Here is a 24,579-nt window from a genome sequence, read left to right as displayed (position 1 = left end):
GCCGCATTATTTTCACAACAGCTTATTGTAGTTTCCATTTCTTCACATCTTCATGACATTGGTAGGTTGAATGGTGATCTCCACAAAGAGATATTCATATCATAATTCCTAGAACCTATGAGGCTGGGAGAGAGTTCCCAGATGGAACCTGGCTCTGCTGACTCCTTGATTTTGGACTTCTGACCTTCAGAACATGGAAAAATAAACTTCTTTTCTTTTAAGCCACTAGCTTGCAATCATTTGTTATGGCAGCTATAGGAAACGAATACAATGGACAAATATAAAAGATTCTTTTCTTATTTTACAAATTCTCTTTAATAGATAATTGACTGTTTAAAGCAAAGTTATAACAACAGGTTATAGAGTTTATAGCACATGCAGAAGTACAATATATAACAATAGCAGAAAGCACAGGAGCAGGAGGGTGAAATATTACTGTTGTAAGGTGTTATACTATACCTGAAGTGACACAGCTTTACTTAAAGGTAAATTGTGATAAGTTAAGATCTATAATATAAACTCTAAAGCAGCCACTTCAAAAAAGAAAACAAAAAAGAAAAAGAAAGCTATTAAGCCAATGAAGATAAAATAGAACCATACAAACTATTTAACTCTCACAATTTATAATTATTATAATAAAATATAAAATTATTCAATATTGCCAGCAATTCTTCTCCTTTAAAACAATCATTTTTAAGAGTTTACTTTGTTTAACTCTGCCCTGTTGTTCTCTATAGTGATTAGTTTTACATATTTACCTACATAACTTACTAGTTTGTATGTTCTCCATAGTTTCTCCCATCGCATGATTTTTATTTATTTGCCTAGTTTTTTTACTAATAAAGAAATGTGGTTGGCAAATAATCTTCCTCTTCTGATGTCTCAAAATGCCTTTATTTTGCCTTTTCTCTTAAGTGAACATTTACCTAGGTATACAGCAAGTTTGGCACTCCATCACCATGCAGACTTTATTTTATTCTGACATCTATTTTTGCTGAGGAAAAATCTGCTTACCTCTTGCTCCATCTTTCCTTTCTAGTAACTTCTGAGATTGTCTTCTACCCTTTTTGTTTCAGTTTCATGTGATATGTCTCAGTGTGAACTCAAATTTAATTACTTTTAATAACTCCAAAGATAGGTTAGCTCTTAAGACTCATGGCTTTCTTTTGATTCTGAAGCAGCCTGAGCTCTTTTCTCTTCAATGATTGTTTCTCCGCTATGACTTCTATTTTCTCTCAAAATCCCTATGAAATGTTTGTTGGATAGTCTTAAACTATCCTCCGTGTCTTTTAACTACACTGTTCTTATTTTTATATCTTTTCTTCCCTCTGTCCTGAATACTGAATATGTTCCTCAGTGCCATTTCCAATTCATTCCACTTCTCTTCAAATATATCCAATTTAGAACTGATCTCTTCCAGTGAGGTTTTATTTCAGGAACTCTAGTTTTTATTGCTAATATTTATACCGGTTTTTATTGCATGCATTTGTTATTGTTTCATTTTACAGGCTTTGTGTAATCATTTCTTATTGTTAATTGAAATTATTTCTTTAATTATCTCAGTTTTTCAACCTACGTTTCAATTCATTTTTTTTCTTAAAGGCATTTCATCATTTCTTAAGAGGCATTTCTGAAATGCCTCTTAAAGGCATTTCACCTGGAACAAATTTCTATTCTAAAATAGATACTATTGGCAGTCTTGGTTAGCTTTAGATTTTGTCAAGCAGTTTAGAATTTCGGATTTCAGTTTCTCTTTAAGAGGGTCGTCTTGTGTTGTTACACTTATTTTCTCTGTACTCACTCTGTCCAGCAGTTTTATGGCTGCCACCATTTAGTATGCCCTTTGGGGGACCCTAATCCAGAAGTTCTAATCTTATATTAGCATCTCAGAGTTTTGGCCCCAGAATGATGAAGGGGTGGGACGGATAGAGAAGATCCAGTCAACAGGATGATGGGTGGCTCGCTCCATTTCTGCCCACAAGGGTGAGTCTGTGTTACTACCCTCATGCTCAGGTTCTCAGGCTGCTGAGGCCAACATGCCAGGCAGTGGACCTTTGTCAGCTTTTTCTTCATATGCTTTTCATGAGCTAGGATGTTCTTCCTCAGGCCCTAGCATCAAGTAGTTAGAGTTTTTCTGGCCTGTCATTTTGCATGGCATCCCATAATAAAATAGACTTACTTCTGTATGCAGTTGGTGAGCTCTCCACTTTCTGACAGACCCAGAGATGAGCAAGCATATGCCTTCAGCTTTGTTCATTTCACTGCCCTTAAGTTTCATTTAAGGTCACAGAAGGGTCAACCTGTGTTTGAGCCAGGTGGTGTCCATTATATTTCATTTTGTAGTTTATCTATTACGATAATCATTTGCAGCACTGCAGCCATTAAATTACAAGCGTGAACTTATTGATGATCTTGATGGAAAGCTTGTATTTGACTTCTATTTTTTAATTTTTTATTTATTTTTTACTTTTTCAAATTTTTAAAATTGTTTTTCAAGTATAGTTGTCTCTATTTTCCACCCTCTACTCCCACTGCCACCCATCCATCCCTGCCTCCCACCTTCAATCCTACCCATTTTAGCTTTGTCCATCTGTCCTTTATACATGTTCCTTGACAACCTTTCCCCAGTTTTCCTCAGTACCCATCTTCCCACTCCTTTATGGTTACCATCGGTCTGTTCTTTATTTTAATGTCTCTGTTTATATTTCTGCTTGCTTGTTTATTTTGTTGGTGAGGTTCTGCTTATAGGTGAGATCATACGGTATTCATCTTTCACCGCCTGGCTTATTTCACTTAGCATAGTGCTCTCCAGATTTGACCTCTTAATTCACTGATGCATAACTTATCATTTGGCTTTTTGACATTTAAAAATAATTCTTAGACCCTAAACCATATATCACTTGAACCCAGGATCTGGAGCTACCAGATTTAGAACAACTGGCATAAGTTGCTCAATTTTGAGAAGTTTAGAGTGGCCCTCCCAAAAATACCTTCACCATACCCTGGCAAAAACACATCCACTTTAGTGTAAATTGAACACACAGTAAAATTGCTGACTCTGTGGTATGTGAAAAGATGTCACCGGAAACTCTGAAACTATTAACCCATTAGCATCTAACAGGAGAGCTTCCCTGCCACACTGACTCCCAGCTCTGGGCTAAAAGCAGTGTTCCAGGAATGAGAGAAATTAACTGACTCTGGGAAGCTGTGCAACAGGATCCAGGAAGAGCCAGTCACAGATCCATGGGGACAGACTCCACCCCATCCAAGTCTTCCTGAAATGGGGAACAACAAAGGCCAGGGTCATGGTGCGTGTTTTCTCATGTTTGAGATGTGGCCCGATCTGTATCTTGGTATACTTCCTACCTCACTGTGCACCTGATGATTTGCAGCGTTTTTCACCCAGATCAATAAATTCACCACTGACATCAAACAATGGCATTCTATTTTTCCCTTTCCAGGGAATTAAGTTAATGAGTGCAATTTTTTTAAAAGTCTCTAAATTCTTCTATAACATTTCCTTAAACTTTGGACATGCTGGGCTTCTCAACCACTAATCTTCAGTAAAAGCTAAGCTAGCCAGTTGTCATCCAAAGTCCGTAGCTCTTTGCAGCCTGCCAGTCTCATCTCCACATTAAACTTGATTATTGGGTTTATGCAAATGACTTTTATTCTGCCCAAATGTGGTTTCTAAAAAGTGGTCTCATGCATTTTTGGTCAAGGCAACACCCCCTTTAATATAATACAATTCTTTATTTTATAAATAATTGTTTATAGCATGTTAATTCCATTAGTTGTTTGTTAGAATATGTAGAAAAAAGAGTTTTTGGTTTTTTTTATTAATTGAGGGAAGGGGGTAACATACTGAATTAAAAAACATTAAGCTTTTTAAGTTTTTATGTTTGCTTTAGGAACTACTGAATCTTTAATACTGTCACGTGCAGTGTGATACCTCAGGATGGGGTTCAGATGTTTCATTTTTCTAGAAACATCTCATCACAAAACATTTTTTTTTCCAGAGCCCCATCAGGAGCTTCTGTTCTGCAGAACCCTTTGTGGGAAATATCAACAAAGTCCAACCAAGAAGATCCATTGTTGCATAACATTGTTAAGGAAAACAATATTTCATGATATTCTACAGAGAGTAAAATACTTACCTCCAGGTGCTCTGTAATTTTGAGAACCAACTCGTATTTTACAAAATCTGTCTGGTGGCAATACGGCAGAGCTGCCTGGCGAGGGTTCCAGGAAGGTGGATGGTGCAGGAGGAAAAAGGACAGGTGGACTTAAGAGGGGAGCATGGGTTCAGGGCAGAACCTGGAAAACCTGGGTCTCATTGGATGGGAGCGGTGATGAGAGGGGCACCAAGATTTTCATCATTTATTCATTCAACAAATATATATTAAGGACTTGTTGCGTACCAGAAAGTGTTGTGCTAGGCACTGTGGATATAAGCAGTGAACAAGAGATGGAAGCTCTGACGTCTTGGAACTGATATTTTCCCCATGTCTGAGGGTGACTGGGTGGGGGTCTATGTACGAGGAGAGGGGATATCTGAGGAGCAGACTTGACGGGCAGAGTGAGGAGCCTGACCCTCTGGAGGGTGCTTTTCCACCTGCCATCCAGGTGGAAATGCTGGTGAGGAAGAGTGAAACACAACCTGGAGCTCAGAGAGAGACCTGGCCGGATGTAGAATTCACATATATCAGTGAAAACTGAAGCCGTGAGAACATCTGCAGTACCGATGAGAGAGTAAGGGGAGTGAAGAGTTGAAGAGCCCTTATTTTTTACTAGAGGAGTGGAGAAGGGGCCAGGAAGCACAAAGAACTTTTTCAATAAATGTTTCATGAATACAAATAAGTGAGACTCAGCCTGAGAGACAATGAACCAGGAGCAAGTAGTGCTAGGAGACAAGAAGAAGAAAAATTTTCAAAAAGGAAGATGAGGTCAGGTAAATACAACAGCATTAAAGTGTCCCAGGGACCACAGAAGAAAAGAAAAAAGATTTTGTTTTTCTTTTCCTGCTTTAACTATGGGCTTCCCTTCCATTCTTCTTAGAGGTACTTCTGAAACCTCCACTTCATTATCAACAAGTTTCCCCATAGCCTCAACCTCTTGACAGTCACTCCACCCATTTCCTGCCTCAACTAAAGTTTGGTTCTCTGCTTCTTAGAAGAACACAGCTGCTGGCAAGAAAATTTTCTTGAGGGAGAGGCAGCTCATTCTCCCACATCCTAACTAACCCTCTTGGGGGCAAGGGCTTTTCTCAGGTATTTCTTTACTCTTCTTTACAACAATTTTCCACCATGAAAGGGAAGACGGGAGTAACCTCTGCCAGTTACTCCTTTCTCATCTTGCAAAAGCCCTCCTACACCTCTCCCATCACTTCTGCTTGCTGACCCAAAGGTCATTAAAATATCAGCTCTTGGCATTCATTTTATATTTTAATTTCAATTTCACCATCGTCCTAGTGATTTTAGTCTCTGTTAATATAACATGTAGCATCAGCCTCAAAGCCCCTTCTCTGTTATAACAATTTTCATACTCTACTCCTGCAGTCTATTTTTCAGCCCCACCCTGGATTTTGGGATTATGAGACCTGTTCTATTTATAATCTCTTAAACTCCCAGCCCTGGGTCCATTTCCTCTTTTTCCCTCATTCCTTTGACTCCCCTCTGGAAGTTCCCTGGGGTAGGGGCTCAGAGCCCCAGCTCTGAGGTCCAGCATACCCAGCTTGGACTCTGGCCCCTTTCTCATTTCCATGGCCTATCTCCCCATCCTGTGATTTATCTTTCACAAAAGATGCTTCCTTCTAAGGCCTTCTCAAATGTTCATCTGAGCAAGGAAGTGCTGTATTAAAATCCATTCAATGGTTCCCCATTCCTTATATGGCAAAGTGCAGACCTCACTGCAGAACAAGCCTTTGTAGCAGAACCTAGGAGACCCTTGGTGGACTGGTCTCCCCCTCCACCTCTGGCCTCATGCTTTCCATGTCTCTCCCTCCTTCCATGCCCCAGACACACCTGTACTATACACCAACCACAACCCTACACCCTGTCAACACTGCTATGAGGAAAGATCCCCATTCTCACTGACCAGCCTTACTTCTCATCCCTTCCAACTCAGCCCATGAAAGCCAGTTCCAGCTTCCCTATCTCTGTGCCTGGACAATTCATTGGCTTGGTCTCTATATTCCCAGTGTATCCACTGTCCTGCCAGCAGGCCTTGGTCACTGTTCCTGTGAGATTTATTTGCATTTGGGTGTCTATTTTTCTGTCTCTCACTAGACGGCAACCTTTCTAAGAACAGGTCTGTGTTCTCTTCATCTCTTTATCCCTTTGAACCTGGCCAGTGTACTAAGAGTCAAAAATATTTGATAAATAAATGAAGATTTAGAAAAATAAGAAGTGAGGGGAAAAGTTGAGATTTAAGAATTCTGATTAGTTATGTTAGCTAATAAATTTGGAATCAAAAGGCTCAGATTCAAATCCCATTTCTACTACTTGCTATTTTGTGACCTAGGACAAGCCACTAGTAACAGCGGTATCATTCATTGAGTGTTTGTCAGGCACTGTCTCATTCAAGACCACTAATAAATCATTATCATCCCCATTAAAGAGGAGGAAATAGTAGCCCTACACCAGAGGTATCAAACTCATTTTCAGCAGGGGCCACATCAACCTCATGGGTGCCTTCAAAGGGCTGAATGTAATTTTAGGACTGTGTAAATGTAACTACTCCTTAACAGTTAAGCAAGAGCTCAGTGCTGCTGCCAGGTAGATACAAGGTGCGGGGCAGGATAAAACAAGGTGGAAGGTAGGATTCAGTCTGCAGGCATTGTGTTTGCCACCTGTGCCCTACATAGTTAAGAACTTGCCCCAAATTATAGCTATAAAGGGACAGAGCTGAGATTAGAACCTAAGCTAATGTCCAAAAGCCTGTGGTGTACTGCTCTGTCCCAAGACACCATGTTCTGACTCTAGCGATCCCTTCCAGTCTGCTTGAGTGGGTTGTGGTGAGGATGAGCTCTAGTTAATAGGTATCACAGAAAAGCACATTTCAAATGTGTGTTCTTATTATCTGCTAAGTCGTTAATTCACAAGCCTGCCCCCAGCCCCTCGCAAAAGATCATCATTTGAACATCTTTAGTAGCTTAAAAATACAGTAGCTCTTAAATAGAATCTGAATTCAACACAGGATTGGAGACAATTATAGTGTATTATAAAGTTATCTGTTCTAATATATTATTATTATTGTCACTATTATTATTATTAAATAAGAGTCAAAATTTTTTCTGGCTCAGAGATAGAACAGAGGAAGCAAACTATTTCTTGAGCCCAAAACACAAAGACCATTCCTCCCTGGTGCTCAAAGATGGCATAATAAAACGCTCCTGGAGTAATTTTTGCTGAGCTTCATTGTTAGAGCTCTCCTAAGGGACGCCCACAGCTGTAATTGCTCCAGTCTGACTCGGGCTGTCGAGCTACCTGAATTAAGTGGGTGAATTGAAATTTTCAGTGGATTTATCTGGGACCTCACCTTTAACCCTTGCCAGCGCTCAGCCCAGCCCACTGCTCATTACAGTGGAGACCCCCCTCACCTCTTCCCACCTCTTATGAGTGTGCCCAGGTCTCTTTCCCCTCCTGGAAGCTGGCAAGCAGTTAGTGAATGGGAAACGGGAGTGAGAAAGCAGATGGTGCTCTCTGCACCTGAGCACCAGGACCTCAAAACCCAGCTTTTACCATCACAACCTGCTCAGGGGCAGCGCTATGCTTTGAATAATCATCACTAAACTCCAAGTTAAAGGCTAAAAATCCAGTCCCCTTTCTGGTACTTATTACTTCTGTGGAATTTAGCAAATCATGTATACCCTTGGGTGAGCGTACATGGGAGATGAGGGTAGAGCATATTGTGAGTATACAGACAGGAGAGCTGCCTCATTCAGATGGGGAGAAGGACTGGAGAGCCTTCCTGGAAGGGTGATGCAAACTTAGGATTTGAGAAATGAACCAGAATTTGGGAAAGGAGCACAATATTGTCCATGAAGTGTGGGTGGGCGACAAGAGCACTTGGGAGATGGAGAAGGGTATTACAGGTATGTGAGGAACCTGAGCTGGAAATGCCGTGTGTAAGTGAAGGCAGGTCACTGGACAGTTCAGAGAAGAGTAGTGGAGAGCTCCGCACTTTAGAAAAATCACCCTTGAGACTGTCAACCCTTTGAGCTAAGAGACAAGTCAATAAGTGGCTGACTTAATTGAAGCAACAGATGAGAGAAAAACTAGAACAGTAGAGATGAAGGAACTAACTTTCTTTTTCAATAAGTGAAACAAAAATAATCAGCCCAAATAAAACTATTAATGAGAGACACAAACAAAGGAGGGGAGGAACCAGGTGAAGAGTCCAGGTTGGTCTTTCACATCATAAAACAGGTCTCCTGAAAGGCCTCTCTGCAAGTGTCTTCATGTGGTCTCCTGGCCAACAGTGGGCAATTCATGGGCAACATAACAGCATGCACACACACATACGTGTACCTGCACATATTTATACACAAACATACACACATGGATATATGCCCATGAATGTGAGTACCTGTGGATATGTGAACATGCACACATATGAGGTCTGTCCAGAAGGTATCCGGCCATGTTATATGAAAAAATAGAGATATTTATTGAAAAAGAGACAAGATACAAGAAACATTGTACACAGAACAATGACACCTCAGTCCCCTTCAAAGTAGGTACCTTGGGACTTCACACAGTTCTCCCAATCTCCATTAGCTGTCCTGTTGTATTTTCCTGAATCTCATTTATGGTCTGAAATCTCTTCCCTTTCAACAGCAATTTTAGTTTTGGGAAAAGCCAGAAGTCTCAGGGGCTGTATGGGTCTGAGTCACCTGGGTGATTTGATGTTTTGCCAAACAACTCTGCACAAGATGTGACGCGTGAGTGGGCACATTGTCATGATGAAGCTGTCAGCCTTCTGAATCATCCAAATACTTTCTGCAGTGGAATGTTTAAGCTTAATGCAAAATTTGAGGCAAATTTGTTGCTTTGCTTGCTCAGTCATTTTGAATGCAACAACCACACAGTACACATACTCACTGAACGGCATCTACCGCACCCACTGACTAATACAGTGAAGTTGTTATTGTTCACACATGCACATTCCAGTCCACTCTCCTTGGTTTCCAGGTTACCTCATTGTCACATAAACTGTTCTTGTTATATTAACAGTGGCTGCACTCTTTCTGGACATACCTCAAATAATCAAGCACACTCATTGCGCAACACATACATGAATACACACATACATGTGAACAAACATATTCATACATGAATACACAATTCCATCTGCACATGCACACATCAGTCCATTAAGGAACACACTCTTATCTCCACTTTACAGATAAGAAAACAGAGGCCAAGAAACTAAGTAACAACCCACAGTGAAACAACTATTAAGTGACTTAAACAGGGTTTGAACATGGTATCTTACTCCAAACTCTGTGCCTCTACCTTTCATAATGATTTTTCTTTCATGTAAAATCACTTCTAGAGACAAAAGCACAGGTCACTTATGAAAGAAAAATCATTATGTTTCCATGTATCCGCTTTGTAACACTCAAGTCCAAAAATTAATTAGTTATATCTAGAGTTTTGATGAAAAGAGATCTCAACCCAATAATATTATACATAGCCAATTTGTTTTCCAAGCATAAAAGTAAAAGAAATAGCCTCTAGTTATGCAAATATCAATCCTGAAAGATGTACTCAAAGCTATAATTTTACCAAAGGAAGAAGAGATTAAGCATTCAAGAATTATAAAAGCAAGACAGGAGTGGACTTATGATTAGTATTGAAATGAGTTACAATAGAGAAAAGTCTAAATAATTGTGAAAATATATAAAATTGAATACCAATATCAAAAATTATTCTTGAAAAATAACATATCAAATGATAATTAAATTTTATTATATTTGAAAGCCCAGATTATATTTACCACAGACCAAGTAGTAATTGTTTGATTATAAAAAAAGAAGACAAGGGCACTAAATTTATTATTTTAAAGAAAAGATAACACTTTATCTTTAATATAGACTGGAGAGGAAAAAATTGAAGAATATTTTGAAAACTTAATGGTAAGTAATAAATTAAGAAAAATTGAGCAAACACTTCCTCAACCTCAAGACAAAAGTAAAGACATCATTGCCTTTCTAGCAAAGTAAAAACAAAACAAAACAGAAACCTAAGAAGTTTAATTAACCAAGGAAATTAAAAAGAATAACAAATAAGGATAAATTCATCTAAGAACAAATATAAATAGGTTAAATTTCCTATTATTAGAAAATAACATTAGTATTGTATTAAAAAAATAAACATACAGCCTGGCTGGGTTGCTCACTTGGTTGGAGCATCATACTATGCACCAAAAGTTTGCGGGTTCAATCCCCAATTAGGGCACATACCTAGGTTGCAGGTTCAACCCCTGGTCAGGGTATGTACAAGAGGCAACCAATAGCTGTTTCTCTCTCACATTGATGTTTCTCTCTATCTCTCCCTCCCTTCCCTCTTCCTCTCTTTCTAAAATCAGTAAACATATCATATCCCCTGATGAGGACTTAAAAAATAAATAAACAAAATATTGTGGCTTCGACAGTCATCCTTAAAACAAGTGATACAGAAAAGCTGAAAAACAAAAATGTGGGCAAAGGTATATAAGCAGATGCAAATCCTTAAAAGTATTATGATATCAATATTTGACAAAACAGAAATCAATATTGGAAAAAGTAGGCCATATAAAGTCATTTAAAGAGATAAATTTAACATTAGTGACAAGAATTAAATTTTGAGTGATATGGAGAAAGGTATGAATTTAATATTTTAAAAATTTACAGTGAAAAGGTAGTAAGCATCAATATGTGTACTGGAAAATAATAGCATCAAAATATATAAAGCACAAATTATTAAAATATAATTTGTAGAAGAATAAATTTACCAAAGCACAATGGAGTTGGGAGATTTGGACATACCTGTGTTAATAGAGATTCTCCAGAGAAATAGAACCTATACTATGTAAAATATATATATATATATATATATATATATATATATATAGAGAGAGAGAGAGAGAGAGAGAGAGAGAGAGAGAGATTTGTTTTTAGGAATTGGCTCATGCAACTGTAAAGGCTGGCAAGTCCAAAATCTGCAGAATAGATCAGCAGACTGTAGACCCTGGGAAGGGCTGCTCAATATCTGCATATCATGCTAAACACGGCACATAATGGTCTAGCCAAGTAATTTAACACATAAAATGAACCACCACAATACCTTTGTAAATACAAGACATATCAAATGAGCAGAAAAGTAAAGATACTGGTGTTGTGAATAGCATATTACAAGGGAACTTTAATTTCATGCACTTATGTATGCATATTTATGCATACGGATGATGTCTCTAGCCAAACTGTACTCCAAGAGCACGGATTACACAATTCTTGTTTATGGCCCATGCCACACTTCAAAAATAGTGATCATATACCATATATAAGCCCATGAAAAAGAACTAAATATAAATTATACAGGCCACAATGGATATGCTAAAATTCAATTTCACAGTTTATATTGAAATGCTCCAATCAATTTAAAATTATTTTAAAATCTACTCTTTAAATAATTCTTAGTTCAAAGAAGAAATTTAAAAAATTTTGCATGTAATTTAGAAAATAATAATAAGACTTCAGGTTAATGCATACTGGATGAGATGAAAACTAATATTAAAAATAAACAAAACTAATGAAGATTAGTTAAAATCAAATGATTTTAGCATTAAACATAAATGAATGAAAACAAATAAATCCCCTTTTAACTAAAGAATTAAAAAGGTACATCAAATAAAGAATGAAGAAAACCTAAATAAATAAACAAGAAAAAAAGCTGACAATATTTTCAGAGTTGAATACTGTTTTTTGTTTTGTTTGTTTTAATGTGTATAGCAGTTTTATTTATAATCCTCAAAACTTGAAGCAGCCAAGATACTCCTCAATAAGTAAATGGACAAACAAGCTGAGACAATAGTATACCATTTGGCAATAAAAAGGAATGAGCTATAAAACTATGCAAAAGTATGGATGAATTTTTTAATGACTTTTTCTTTATTTTATTATTGACACTATTACAGATAACCCCATTTTCCACCCCCTTTGCCTGCCTCCACCCAGCTCCTGCCCCGCCTCCCCTCTGGCCATCAGCGCACTATTGTCTGCGTCTATAGGTTATGCATATACGTTCTCTGGCTAATCCTTTCCCCTTCCTTCATTCAGTTCCTCACTCCACTCTGAGAGCTGTCAGTCTGTTCCATGTATCCATGCCTCTGTTTCTATTTCCTTCATCAGTTTTTTTTGTTAATTAGATTTCCTGTATAAGTGAGATCATATGGTATTTGTCTTACTCTGGCTGGCTTATTTCACTTAGCAGAATGCTTTCCAGGTTCAAGCATGCTGTTGCAAAAGGTAAAAATTTCTTTCTTTTTTTACAGCCGTATAGTATTCCGTTGTACAAATAATAGCATCAGGTCCAGGGAGTTTTATAGGTAAATATATTTCAAACTTTTAAAAGACAGAAAACTTCCATGGTGCACAAAATATAATATCTTATGACTTCTGACTCATTTAAGAATAAAATAATCCTGATTTTTAAAAACATCCTGACATAGTTAACCTCCAAAATAAACTATAAACCAAGCTCCCTTTTCAATATAGATGTGCAACATTTTAAGTACAATTAAAATGACTATTTTAAAAATTAAATTGGAGTTATTTCAAGATTAGAACCTAAAACATTAAACAAGGCATAAAATTCAGCCCTGGCTGGTGTGACTCAGTGAACTGAGCACTGGCCTATGAACCAAAGGGTGACTGGTTCAATTCCCAGTCAGGGAACATGCCTGGGTTGCTGGCCAGGTCCCCACTAGGGGGTGCATGAGAGGCAAATGAACATTGATGTTTCTCTCCTCTTTCTCCCTGCCTTCCCCTCACTCTAAAAATAAATAAAATCTTTAAAAAATAGAAATAAAGAATAAAATTCATATTTGATGAAGGATAAAATTCAACTAAGCATAGCAGAGTTATCTTAACATAAAAAGTGTATTTCTTCTAAGAGCCAATATTATATACATTGTTCTCTAATAATAGTGCATGGATCTACCTGAAGGACCCTAAACCAGGCTTCAGCCCCTCCCAACTACAGTTCACAGACGGTCTGGATGGCACAGCAGTACTCTTCGCCCAGTGAACCCCAGGGAGACACTACTATTTGTACTCCTGAAGATCCTAAAAGGGTTCTACATTCATCTCCCAGCTGCAGTCTGCAAGCTGTCCTGCTGGCACAGAGATTGAGTGGGAGACACACCTATGACACAGGAGATCCTGAAAGGGCATTATTCTTGGTTCCAATTCGTCCAGCCATGGTCAGGGACCCAGGCACCTGGGTGGGACCAGCCCACCCAGGGACCTGGCAGGAGACACACTCTGGAGGACTCATGCCTCCAGAACCAGGTCTATAGACCTCAGCCTTGGCTATAGAATCTGAAACAGCCCTGGGATTTAGTTCTAGCCCCCAGACTAGGTCCTTGGGTTTTAATATTCATCATGGTGACTACAGTTAACAATACTGTATTATATACTTGAAAGATGCTATGAGAGCAAATCTTTAATGTCCTCACTGCCACACCCAAAGTTGTAATTATATAAGGTGATAGATGTGTGAACTAACCTTACTGTATATTGTATAACGTAAATTTAAAATACTCTAAACCATATATCATGCTGTTTAGCTATTAAAAACAATGTTTAAGAACATTCTTAGATATTCTTCTGTGGGCTTATGTGCACATGCGAATTTTTCTAACGCTCATTCCTAAAGAATGAAATTTCTAAAATATAAGGCATGTTCATATTTGACCTTAAAGAGAATATCAAATTGTTTTCCAAGATTGTTGTATCAATTTGCATTCTTGTCACCTGTTACAAATGCAGCATTATTTACAATGAACTCATTCCCAAATTTTCTACATTAAAAAAATGTGTCTCTTAAACAAAGGAGTCTAATATAGACTAGAGTAGCTTGCTTGCCAAAAATATTGAATCGTGACCCCCATTTTATACCTCTCTATAGGAAATAAATACTCAGATTCTGCATTTTTAAATGAAAACAAAAATAATTCTTATGCATGCCAAAGTTTGAAAACCACTTATCTAATCCAAACCAACTAATGGTATAGTCAACACTGAAATAATAGAGGCCCGGACTTAGAGACAGGAAAAAGAAATGTCCTGCTTTCTGCCTGATCAATTACCTCCACTCTGAAAACTTTGGTCATTGAAATAAGAAAGCTAAAAGAAGATATAACATATAAAAATATTTAAAAATAAGATCTAGTATTATTATTAGAATGATTATCATCTGGTGAGTTCCAATGAACTAAAAATCCATAATGAATAGGAGCATTTAGTAAGTAGGTTGGATAAAACTTGAGTATATAAGTATAACTTATTTATATGGTAGTAATAACTGGCTAGAAAAAAATCAGGAGAAATAATTCCATTTACAATAGAAGAAAATAAATGTAGAGGGATAGACTTATCAAAAATTGTTTAGGACCTTTATAAAAAAGACTTTAAAACTTTATAAAAGTACATAAAAGTATATTTGAATTAGAAGAGCAAACTAACATCTGCTTAGAAGGACTTAACATCATATAGTACCAATTAACTCATAAATGATTTAGAATTCAACCATCAAATTTTTAAAACTTGAATATCATTCTCTAAAAATATCTAGATAAATAAACACATTAAGACTAGCCATAAAATTATTATAAAGAAAAATGAGTACAAAGGACTCTCTGTGGAAATTATGAAAACATCAGAGACTTACTCCACCTGATAGTACAGTCTACCAATAAAGCTACAGGAATTAAAATGATTAACTATTAGTCAAAAAATAGTCATAAAAGTCAGACACCAAAGACGATTTACATGAGAGAATGAAGACTACCTGGCATTCCATTTTCTTTTCTGCATCCCCTTCACCGCTCCAGGGCCCCATCCTGAAACTCTCTGCTCGATGTCACACTCATCCCAGGGTGATCTCACTTCTGTTCATGGTGTCACATTCTTTCTCTGTGCTTTCAAACCACAAATAAATTTTTATTTCTAGCACTGTCTCTCCTAAAACTCCAGATTCCCATGCCCATTGGCCTGCTCAGCATCTTCTTGGATGCCTCAAAAGTATCCAAACTGTCACTCACCCAAAACTAATAATTGTCCCACCAAAAATGCACTTCTCTAGCTCCCTAATCTTAAAAACAGTCACCTCCATCCTTCCGGCTGTTCACATCGAAAGCCCTAGAAAGATATTTTAGACCCCTCTCTTTCTCTCAAGCCTCGTGTCTAATTCATTAATCAGAAATCCTGTAGACATACCTTCAAAATATATCTTGAACACAACTACTCCTCATCACCTCCTCTGCCACCACCCTAATCTAAGCCCTGTCATTTCACACCCCAGGAGCTTCCAGACTGGTCTCCCTGTGTCCCCTCTTACTCTCTTCAGTCCATTTCTATACAATAGCCACAATGATCCTAGTAAACCTAATAACTGGCTACATTATTCCTCTGCTCAGAACTCTTCCAAGCGCACATAGAATAAATATCCGACATCCTTATGTTGGCCCACAAAGGACCCCTATGTTCTGGCCCCTGACATCACTTGTGTGCTGGTAAGTGTTCAACAACCAGCTCTCCCTCCCCCTGAAAAAGTACATACACATGTATATACAGCCATAAGTTTACTATAAAGTTTATTAATATAATGCATATGTAGCACACAATGTGCAAGCAGTAATAAGCTATACAGTATCAGTATTTTTTATTGCAAATTTCATGTATCAAATTGATTCTTACAGGATGCTTTTATTGTTTTCTTACTTTTGTTTTGCCAAACTCTTGTATCCTTAGCAAACCTATGGCTGCAACTGATGAATGAGGATGGTCCCTAAACGAATGCTGGTTGATGTAGTTCTTTATGTTAATAAGTAAGAAGAACGTGAAATAATGAAAGCCTAAGGTGAAACTCCACTTGTTCATCAGTGATGCAGACAACTTTGGGCTGATAATAATTTTTAAATGCTGGAGAAATGTTGCCTCAATTTGTTATGCTATTCACAATACAGGAGCTACAGACATGACTTGTGTTAAATTTAATCTACATTATTAATATTTTCTCCACGACTTTAAGTCTAGGCATCAACAAAATAATAACTGAAGCCCTGATTTGTAGAATCTGCTGACTTCCACTGTGTAAATATTTTCACCATGACTGACTTCAAGCCACCAACACGGTGTCACTGAATGCAGAGATGGAAAGTAACGTGCAGTAATACGCTACTGCACAGTGTCTCCACCACACAGATACAATAGACACAATTAACCTCCAGAGCAAAGAGAATAGTCAAATGTAGAACACAATTAGGAACAATGAAATGTGAGTACCTATTACCTTCATCTTTAATACAGTGTTCTTTTTCCTTTTTTTTCTTTTTATTGAATTTATTGAGCTGACATCGGTTAATAAAATTATATAGGTTTCAGGTGTACAATTCTATAACATATCATCTGTATGTTGTATTGTGTGTTCACCACCCTGAGTCAAGTCTCCTTTCATCGCCATTTGTCCCTTCTATAACATACTTAATTATAAGTTTATATAATTTAATTTTAATAATGGGTATATTTAAAAAACTAGCTTGTAAAATTCTTGAAAATTTGACAAGGGGAGGGCAACCTCCAACAGCACTGTGTGGTTTCCTCTCTATTCTCATTTCTGGTCCATACCTCCTCACTCTGCTTCTGCCCCACTGGGCTCTTTTTCCCTTCAGCACGCCCAGCACTCTTCCATCTCAGGGCTTCAGTGCTTGCTGCTCCCTCTGCCTGAAAGTCTTCTCCAGGTGGCCTCACAGTTTGCTCCCATTCACAGTCTCTGTTCAGGATGCAACCTACATCCTTGTCCTCACCCCCCAAAACAGTGCTCCAGGCACTCTCTGCACTTCCTTGCAGTGCTTTGCTTTTCTGCTCAGCACTGACCATTATCTGACGCTTTGTATATGGTATTTGTTTATTGTGTGACTCCTCCACCCTCCAGCAGAAATTAAATCTGGGAGTAAAGTCATTGTCTTTTTCATCACTGCTGTATTCTTGTTGCCTAGAACACTGCCTGGGATATAGTGGGATCTAATTTTTTTCTGTTATATCAATTTAGGAATGAGCTTAAAACTTTTAACATTAAAATTTGGCTTGTAGCCCTGGCTGGTGTGGCTCAGTGGATTGTGTGCTGGCCTGTGAACCAAAAGGTCACAGGTTCTGTTCTCTGGGGGCACATGCCTGAGATGCAGGCCAGGTCCCCAGGTGGGGGTGTGCAAGAGGCAACCAATTGATCTATTTCTCACACATGGATGTTTCTCTCCCTCTTTTTCTCCCTTCCTTCCCTGCTCTCTAAAAATAAATAAATAAAACCTTTAAAAATTTTTGGCTTGTCAAAAAATCTATAAAGAAAAATCATAGAAATACACCAAGCAGGAATACCATGAATATATATTGTAGAAGCACTTCCAAATCAATCATTAAGTAAAACATGAATATAGAAATAATAAAAACAAAGGACATGAAGAGACATGACACAAAGATGAGAAATAATCATCTTTAAATGTTCAATGTTTTGTCATCAAAGAAATACAAATATAAAGAGTACGTTTCTAGATATTTTTCTAGAAAATGTATTATATATATAAACAACAACTTTGATGCAACAAAGCCTTTACACACTTCAAGCAGAGATATAAATTAGTATAGCCTTTCTTTTTTTTAAAAAAAATTATTTTATTGCTGTTCAATTATAGTTGTCTGTATTTTCTTCCCTCCCCCCCGCCCCCAGTATAGCCTTTCTAAAGAACAATTTATGGTTTAAAATACCACAGAATTTCCATGCACTATGACCCAGCATTTACACTTCTGTGAATTTATACTAATAAAGACATAGTCAAAGATTTATGCAAAATGGGACTTACATTATCACAATGCTATTTATGATACAAAAAACAAAAAAAGAGGAAGAGGAGCAGGAGGAAAAAGACCTAAATATTCAACAACCAAAAATTAGCAAAACAATTTATTGTACATCTATGAAATGGAATATGATAAAGCCATTTAATATGAAGTCACAGAGAAATATTAATAACATGATAAAATACCCAGGGTATATTGTTAAGTCAAAACTAAATGATACAAAATAGTTTGTAGATTGCAAATTATTACCTATAATATTAATTATAGGTAAAAAAATAAATGCAAACATAGAAAAGCAAGTAGAAGAAAATAATATTGAAATATCACAATACTTATCTTTGAATAGTCAGATTAAGTTGATTTCCTTTTTTAATCCTCACCTGAAGATATGTTTATTAACTTTAACAGTTTTGATTGGCTGCCTCCCATATGTGCCCTGATCACGGATCAAACCCACAACCTTTTGTTTACAAGATGATGCTCCAACTAACTGAACTACCCAGCCAAGGCAAGGTGATTTTTCTTATGTTTATTGTTTATATTTTTTAATTCTCTACAACAAACACTTGTTATATTTACAATTAGGAAAATTAAGAACCATGTCTTAAGAAGGGAATAAAATCGCCTTTTAGAAATTGCCAAAATGCTAGGGAATGTTCAAGAAGGCCACATGTACAAAGCACAGGAAGAAATAAGTGAGAGGTAGATGGAAGGAGTATGGGTATCTTTTGAGTTCTCCTCCCTTATCTCTGAGAAAAAAGCAAAGCCAGGGAGCAAAGACACCCAGATTGCTTACACTTGGGTATCACTAGCAAAAACAAAACAAAACAAAACCTCAGCTTGAATGACCTAGGCCTTTCCTAAACTCTTTCTTTAACCCCAAAGGAGCATTCAGCAGAGAACTACATAGACTTGGCTGCCTGAAGGTGCCCTACTAAGTAAACTTGCCCACAGAGAAGGGAGATATTGGAGTGGCTCCAATGCATGCACATTACAGAAGGACTCTTCTTGAAGGGCTGCACGGTCCTGAATCATGTGACCTCAGCCACACATGGCTGCTGGCTGCCCACGTTGTCATGTCTGCATCTCCAGCTGATCCACCTTTGTCTCACGGCCAGCATAGCCTTACAGCCTCCCTTTATCCTGCCTGGTCCCAGGGGTAGGCCCAACAGATGAACCCATGCAGGTTCCATTCAATTCTTAATTAAGATGCTAATAATGTATACTAATAAAAAAGAGGGGGGACAGTTTTTTAGAAAATGTCAGGGAACTTAAAAGAGCAAGTGAAAGGATGTCAGAATGTGAAAATCAGCTGCAGCCACGGGAGAAGGGCAGTGACAGTGGCTAAAAGGCATAATTGGGACTTCTGCTGTGATACTCTGTGGGGTGCCAGGTGGTCCAAGCAAGGATGACAGAGGAGTCTGATTTGGCTGACTCTGCCCCCTGATGCTGGCCCAGAAAGCAAAGGCAGACCCTTCCCCAAAGAGATTCGGTCCTCCAGTGCAGTAGGAGACCTGGGAACAGATTCCATGGGGCTCTCTTATGTGTGCATTAGAGGCTGAGCCTCAGGCATCTTTCCTACGGCCAGTCCGTCCCATTCAATGAGCAAATTTACCCTGCAGGTGTTGTCTGAAGAGCATGAGGTTGGTGGGCTGTCAAAGATGTCCCTGAACTGAATGAGAAAGAGAAGTGAATTTACAGAAATTGTATTCCAAAAAAGACCCCCAGCAATTTGAGTCACGAGAGCCCAGACCAACTTTGGGGTTCTGAATGACAACAGGGTGCCACTATGAAACCAGCAAGAAGATTTGCCCTAAACCCTTAGATCCACAGATCCACCTCCAGGCTGAGAACTTCTGCTATAAAAAAAATACCCATATTTGGCTCGAGACAGCACCTATCTCTGCAGATCTTTTTCTGCTAAAGTTTAAAAACCAGTCTGGTGCCCAGTGCAAATGGCAAATGCTACAAACTTCTCAAAATTGGTAGATCAAGTTATGAACAGGATGATTCGTCAGTGAGAATAGCTCTGAGAGCATCTCCTAGAATGTCCATGTGACAACCCCTGGCACTTGTACCTATGGAGTTGTCCTGGGCCTCTGGGACAGGCCCTGGTTCTAGGACAGTGGCCTGGTGAGCAGATCACTCCCACTGGCCAGCCTAGTATTTCTTTCCTGGCATGGCCTGAAATTGAACCACTAGAATAGTTATGACACACTGATATGGGGTGACTGTCACTCATGTTGGATATATAATGAGTTCAGGCCTCTTGGCTGCAACTGACCCTTGTCCTAAACGTAGGGGATACATTTACCCACCCAGGATCCGACAGCATGCTGCCTCCGCCTATGGGCCAGAGGGTGCTGGGTGGAAGTAGGTGCCCTTTACCCTGTGTGCCAACCCCCAGGTCATGCCACCTCCCCAGCAGGTTCTGTGCCGTCTGTCAGGCAGTAGTTCTCTGGAGGTAGCCAGGCCAAGTTCTTCTGGGGGGTTTTGAAACAATTGTCCTACAATGCCAAGGTCCCCTTCCAACTCATGTCCTTTCTTGCCTAATAGAATTGGTGGCATCACACTTTTCTGGATCAGTCTTAAACTGTGCTACAGAAGGGACAGTTATCCAAGCAACTTCCTTGGGGGAATGGAAGTATTCTTCTTGCTTTTCCCACATGCCCTTCAACTATCCTCTGTGCTTGCAGCAGAGGTGCTGAAAACATCGAAAGAGGTCACATTCTAGAAGTGTAACGATCACAGCTTAAAGAGTTCAAGGGAAGAGACAGTTACAATATGTGTCATTCTACTTTTACGCTACAATATTTCAAGCCCTAAACTTAACATGACCAGATAAATGAATTATTCACATTTTCCTTCACACTGTGAGGAAGACTTGCATCTGTGAGCAGCTAAGAGCACATAACAGCCTTTGAGAATCTTTGAAAACCAATATTCACAGGCAGTGTTAGATAATGGAGCATCACAAGTAACAATATAACCATCATTAGACAAAGGCATAAAGGGAACTCCAGAGTCAAGATCTATTTTGTTCCCAGGCAAACAGATTCAGTAGAGGCATGGCTGTTGTGTGTAATAACAATCACTAGCTCTTTCTCCCGGTAAGACGTAGGAAATTAGTCAGGCCCTGTGTGTTTGACAATAAGTAGAGCACTAATAACACACAGAACAAGATGATCCCAGGACCCAAATAGGAGAAATGGAGCCTGGAAGCTACAATCTTCACAGGCACTGACTGGGCAATAAACATAAGACCTAAGCACCTCTTCTTTATCCATTGTTCTAAATCTTCATTGACTATACCTCACCGGGGCCCCTGGATTTATACTGCAAATTTTCATTAAATTGTTATGTCAACAATGTTTGCCCAGGACCCTGCACTCTAGAGACAGTCCTGATGGTGTAGGTCTGACGTGAAGATTTGCATGCAGGTGGTTTATTGGAATGTGCTCCTGGAAACCACACGCAGGAGGGAGTAAATAAACTCAGTGAAACTTAGAAGAGCTGTCCAAACAAATATAATGTAATTATAATATATAATGCAAATGTAAAAGATAATTCTTAAAGGAAATAATACATAACATGTAAAAGTATAATAAAAATTATTCATCTAAAAGGTCAAATTATTCTATGAAAATGCAGTGTATGATGGTAGTCAAAGAAGAACTATAGATAAATAGTCCTGGATGGTGTGGCTCAGTGATTGAGTGCTAGTCTGCAAATCAAAGGGCCACTGGTTCGATTCCAAGGCTAGGGCACATGCCTGGGTTGCAGGCTAGGTGTTCAGTAGGGAGGCGTGTGAGAGGCAACCACACACTGAAGTTTCTCTCTCTCTCTCCCTCCCTTCCCCCTCTAAAAAATAAATAAAATCTCTTTTGAAAAATAAAGTATAGGTAAATATAATGCATCTCCCAGATAGGAAGAGAGTAAATATACTTAGGAAAACATAGGTTTTTAAATTAAACACCAGTAGAATAAAAATGAGTGTAAAGCTGAGGGATAAGAAGATGGTGGCAGAGTAGGACAAAGGATTTCGCTTCCCTCCATGCGCCGGAGAAAAACCCGGCTGATCTGCGGAGGAGAGCAGCGGATAGCCAGCAGGGACCCAGCATGTAGGAAGGCAGGACTCCAGAAATTGTAGCGGACACTGAATGACCAGACGGTGAGGAGAGGAGACCACTGCAGATCAACTAGGTCCGAGGGAACAGCGCAGAGGCTGCAGGCCCTCCACCCGGCCACGCCAGGGCCCGGGTGGTCCGCCTTGGTCTCTGGGAGCTGAGGGCTGGCAGCAAGGTCCTTGGAAGAGAGCCAGTCATCAGCTCCCTCTCTACCCCGCCCGGCACAGACTGAAAAACACCAGGAGAGATCTGTTTGCTTGGAGAGTCAGAAAGAGGAGTGGGCATTAGGAAGCACACCAGAGAACTCTGATCACCCGTGGAATCAGTCTGTGCTGACCGGCTTGGGAGAATTGAGAGACGCCCGTGGGTTCCCTGTTGCACTGGGCCTGGGCCGGGTCTGCTGGCTCTGCCGCAGACTCAGGGAGCTGAGGGCTGGCAGCAAGGTCCTTGGAAGAGAGCCAGTCATCAGCTCCCTCTCTGTCCAGCCGGGCACAGACTGAAAAACGCTAGGAGAGATCAGTTTGCTTGGAGTGTCAGAGAGAGGAGTGGGCATCAGGAAGCACACCAGAGAGCCCTGATCACCCGTGAAATCAGTCGGTGGTCGGCAGGAGAGAATTGAGAGTCATCAATGCGTTCCACCATAGCACTGAGAAAAGGTTCAAGCCCAAGCCTTCCAGACTAGGGAAGCCTGGTGGGGAGCGGGTGCCCACACCCTAGGCCAGGACTGTAAATCCTGGGGGAAATCTGCTCTCAGTGGGGCACTGGGGAGAGGCACCAGTCTGGATCTTGGGAGGAAACTGGTGAGACTGGCTGAGTTTACCGAGAAGGGAGGAAGGCCACACTAATCGCCTCTCAGACTGCTGCAGCTAGTGTGACCAGAAGAAAAGGTTTGACCAGCTGGAAACCAACAAGAGGGTTTTTGTTTGTTTGTTTTTAATAATCTTTTATTTCTTTAATGTTATTATTGTTTTATCTTTAAATACTTTTACCCTCTCTCTTCTTTTTCTTGTTTTATTCCTTCTTCCTTTCTTTCCAAACCTACCATTTTTTCCTCCCATCTGCTGCCTTTTTTTTTCTTTTTTTTTTTTGCCCCCCTCCCCTGCAAGTGAGACAAAAGATTTGGAGTTGGACTCAAAGACAGAGCATCCCAACAGTAGAGACAAAGAGACAAAATTCACTTTGTTATAATAGAAAAACAACAAGTTACTGCATATTTATGTTTTTTTTCATTATTTTGTCATTATTTTTACATCTTTTATTTTAATAGTATCTCTGTATTCTCCTCTTTCTGTATAGTCTTCTTTACCTTGGCTAGATATATTGTATCACTTGACAGGTTTCCCCTGTCCTCTCAATCATAGTATATATTGCTAAATTACTGTCCTTTACTTCCCCTTGCCCAGTTAGCACACTGTTGAAGGTCCAATACTTCCTAATTTTGGTATATCATAGATTCTGTCATCCGATTGTTGCTCTAATATTATTGTTAAATAATAGTTGTAATATACTACTCTAAATACTACACAACAACCCCCCCCCCAGATCTTAGCACACTTTATTGTTGCCTGAACTATAATACGGTAGTGGTTAACTCTATTCTCTCACACACTACACCTATTTACCATTCTTTATTCCCACCTTACCTCAGAATCTGACCTCCCTCAACCTCACTCCTTTCTAGATCCAAATCACAAATCTTCCCTCCCCAACAAGAGCCTTATCTTCCTTCCATTCTTTCTAAAAAGTGGCTAGTTGTGTTGAAGATTACTGTTATCACTATACACAGTCAGGGGATCACCTAACTCTTCCCTACTGGATGCTACTGTAAATATCACACAATACTCTCCTACTGTCATAAACTAGTTTGTCTTCCCCTCCAACTAATCACAAAAAAAAAGAGTAGTTGGAAATGGTGAACACCAGGATACCCAAAGGAAGAGGAAACCCAACAACAAAGAAACTACCAACAAATAACAACAGAGGAAGGTGAAGGAGGGAATAGAAACCACACGAAAATCAACCCAAGGCCTATCTGGAAATACCACTAAACAGCAGAGAAACTACCCAGGGCAAACAACTGAACAAGAGCAAAAGAAAATCCTCAAAACCCTGTACATGCAGAAGAACTAGCTTCAACGCAATCCACCCTCACCAGCACAGCAAATTAAAACAGGAAGTGGACAGAGGGACCATCACTTCATCAGCTGGTGGGAAGTACCCACAAAAAAACCAACCCAGAAACAACAAAAACCCAAAGACAAACTCAAAGCCAATGTAAAGGACAGCCCAAGAGCAGCAAGCTGGGGAGATCAAGGAGACTACACCCCTGAA

At 39.2% G+C, this 24,579-nt stretch overlaps 1 long non-coding RNA gene across 2 annotated transcripts in view; it reads right to left on the bottom strand.

Moving 5' to 3' along the window:
• LOC119048267 (uncharacterized) overlaps positions 1–24,579 on the bottom strand; it is a 140,913-nt gene that overhangs the window by 94,124 nt on the left and 22,210 nt on the right. The gene's annotated exons all lie outside the window — the stretch shown is intronic.

This window comes from Artibeus jamaicensis, unplaced genomic scaffold (genome assembly GCF_021234435.1).
Source record: "Artibeus jamaicensis isolate MK-2021 breed Jamaican fruit bat unplaced genomic scaffold, CSHL_Jam_final contig_519, whole genome shotgun sequence".
In the NCBI taxonomy this organism is placed as follows: Eukaryota; Metazoa; Chordata; class Mammalia; order Chiroptera; family Phyllostomidae; genus Artibeus; species Artibeus jamaicensis.
This window is presented reverse-complemented; position numbering and strand designations above follow the sequence as displayed.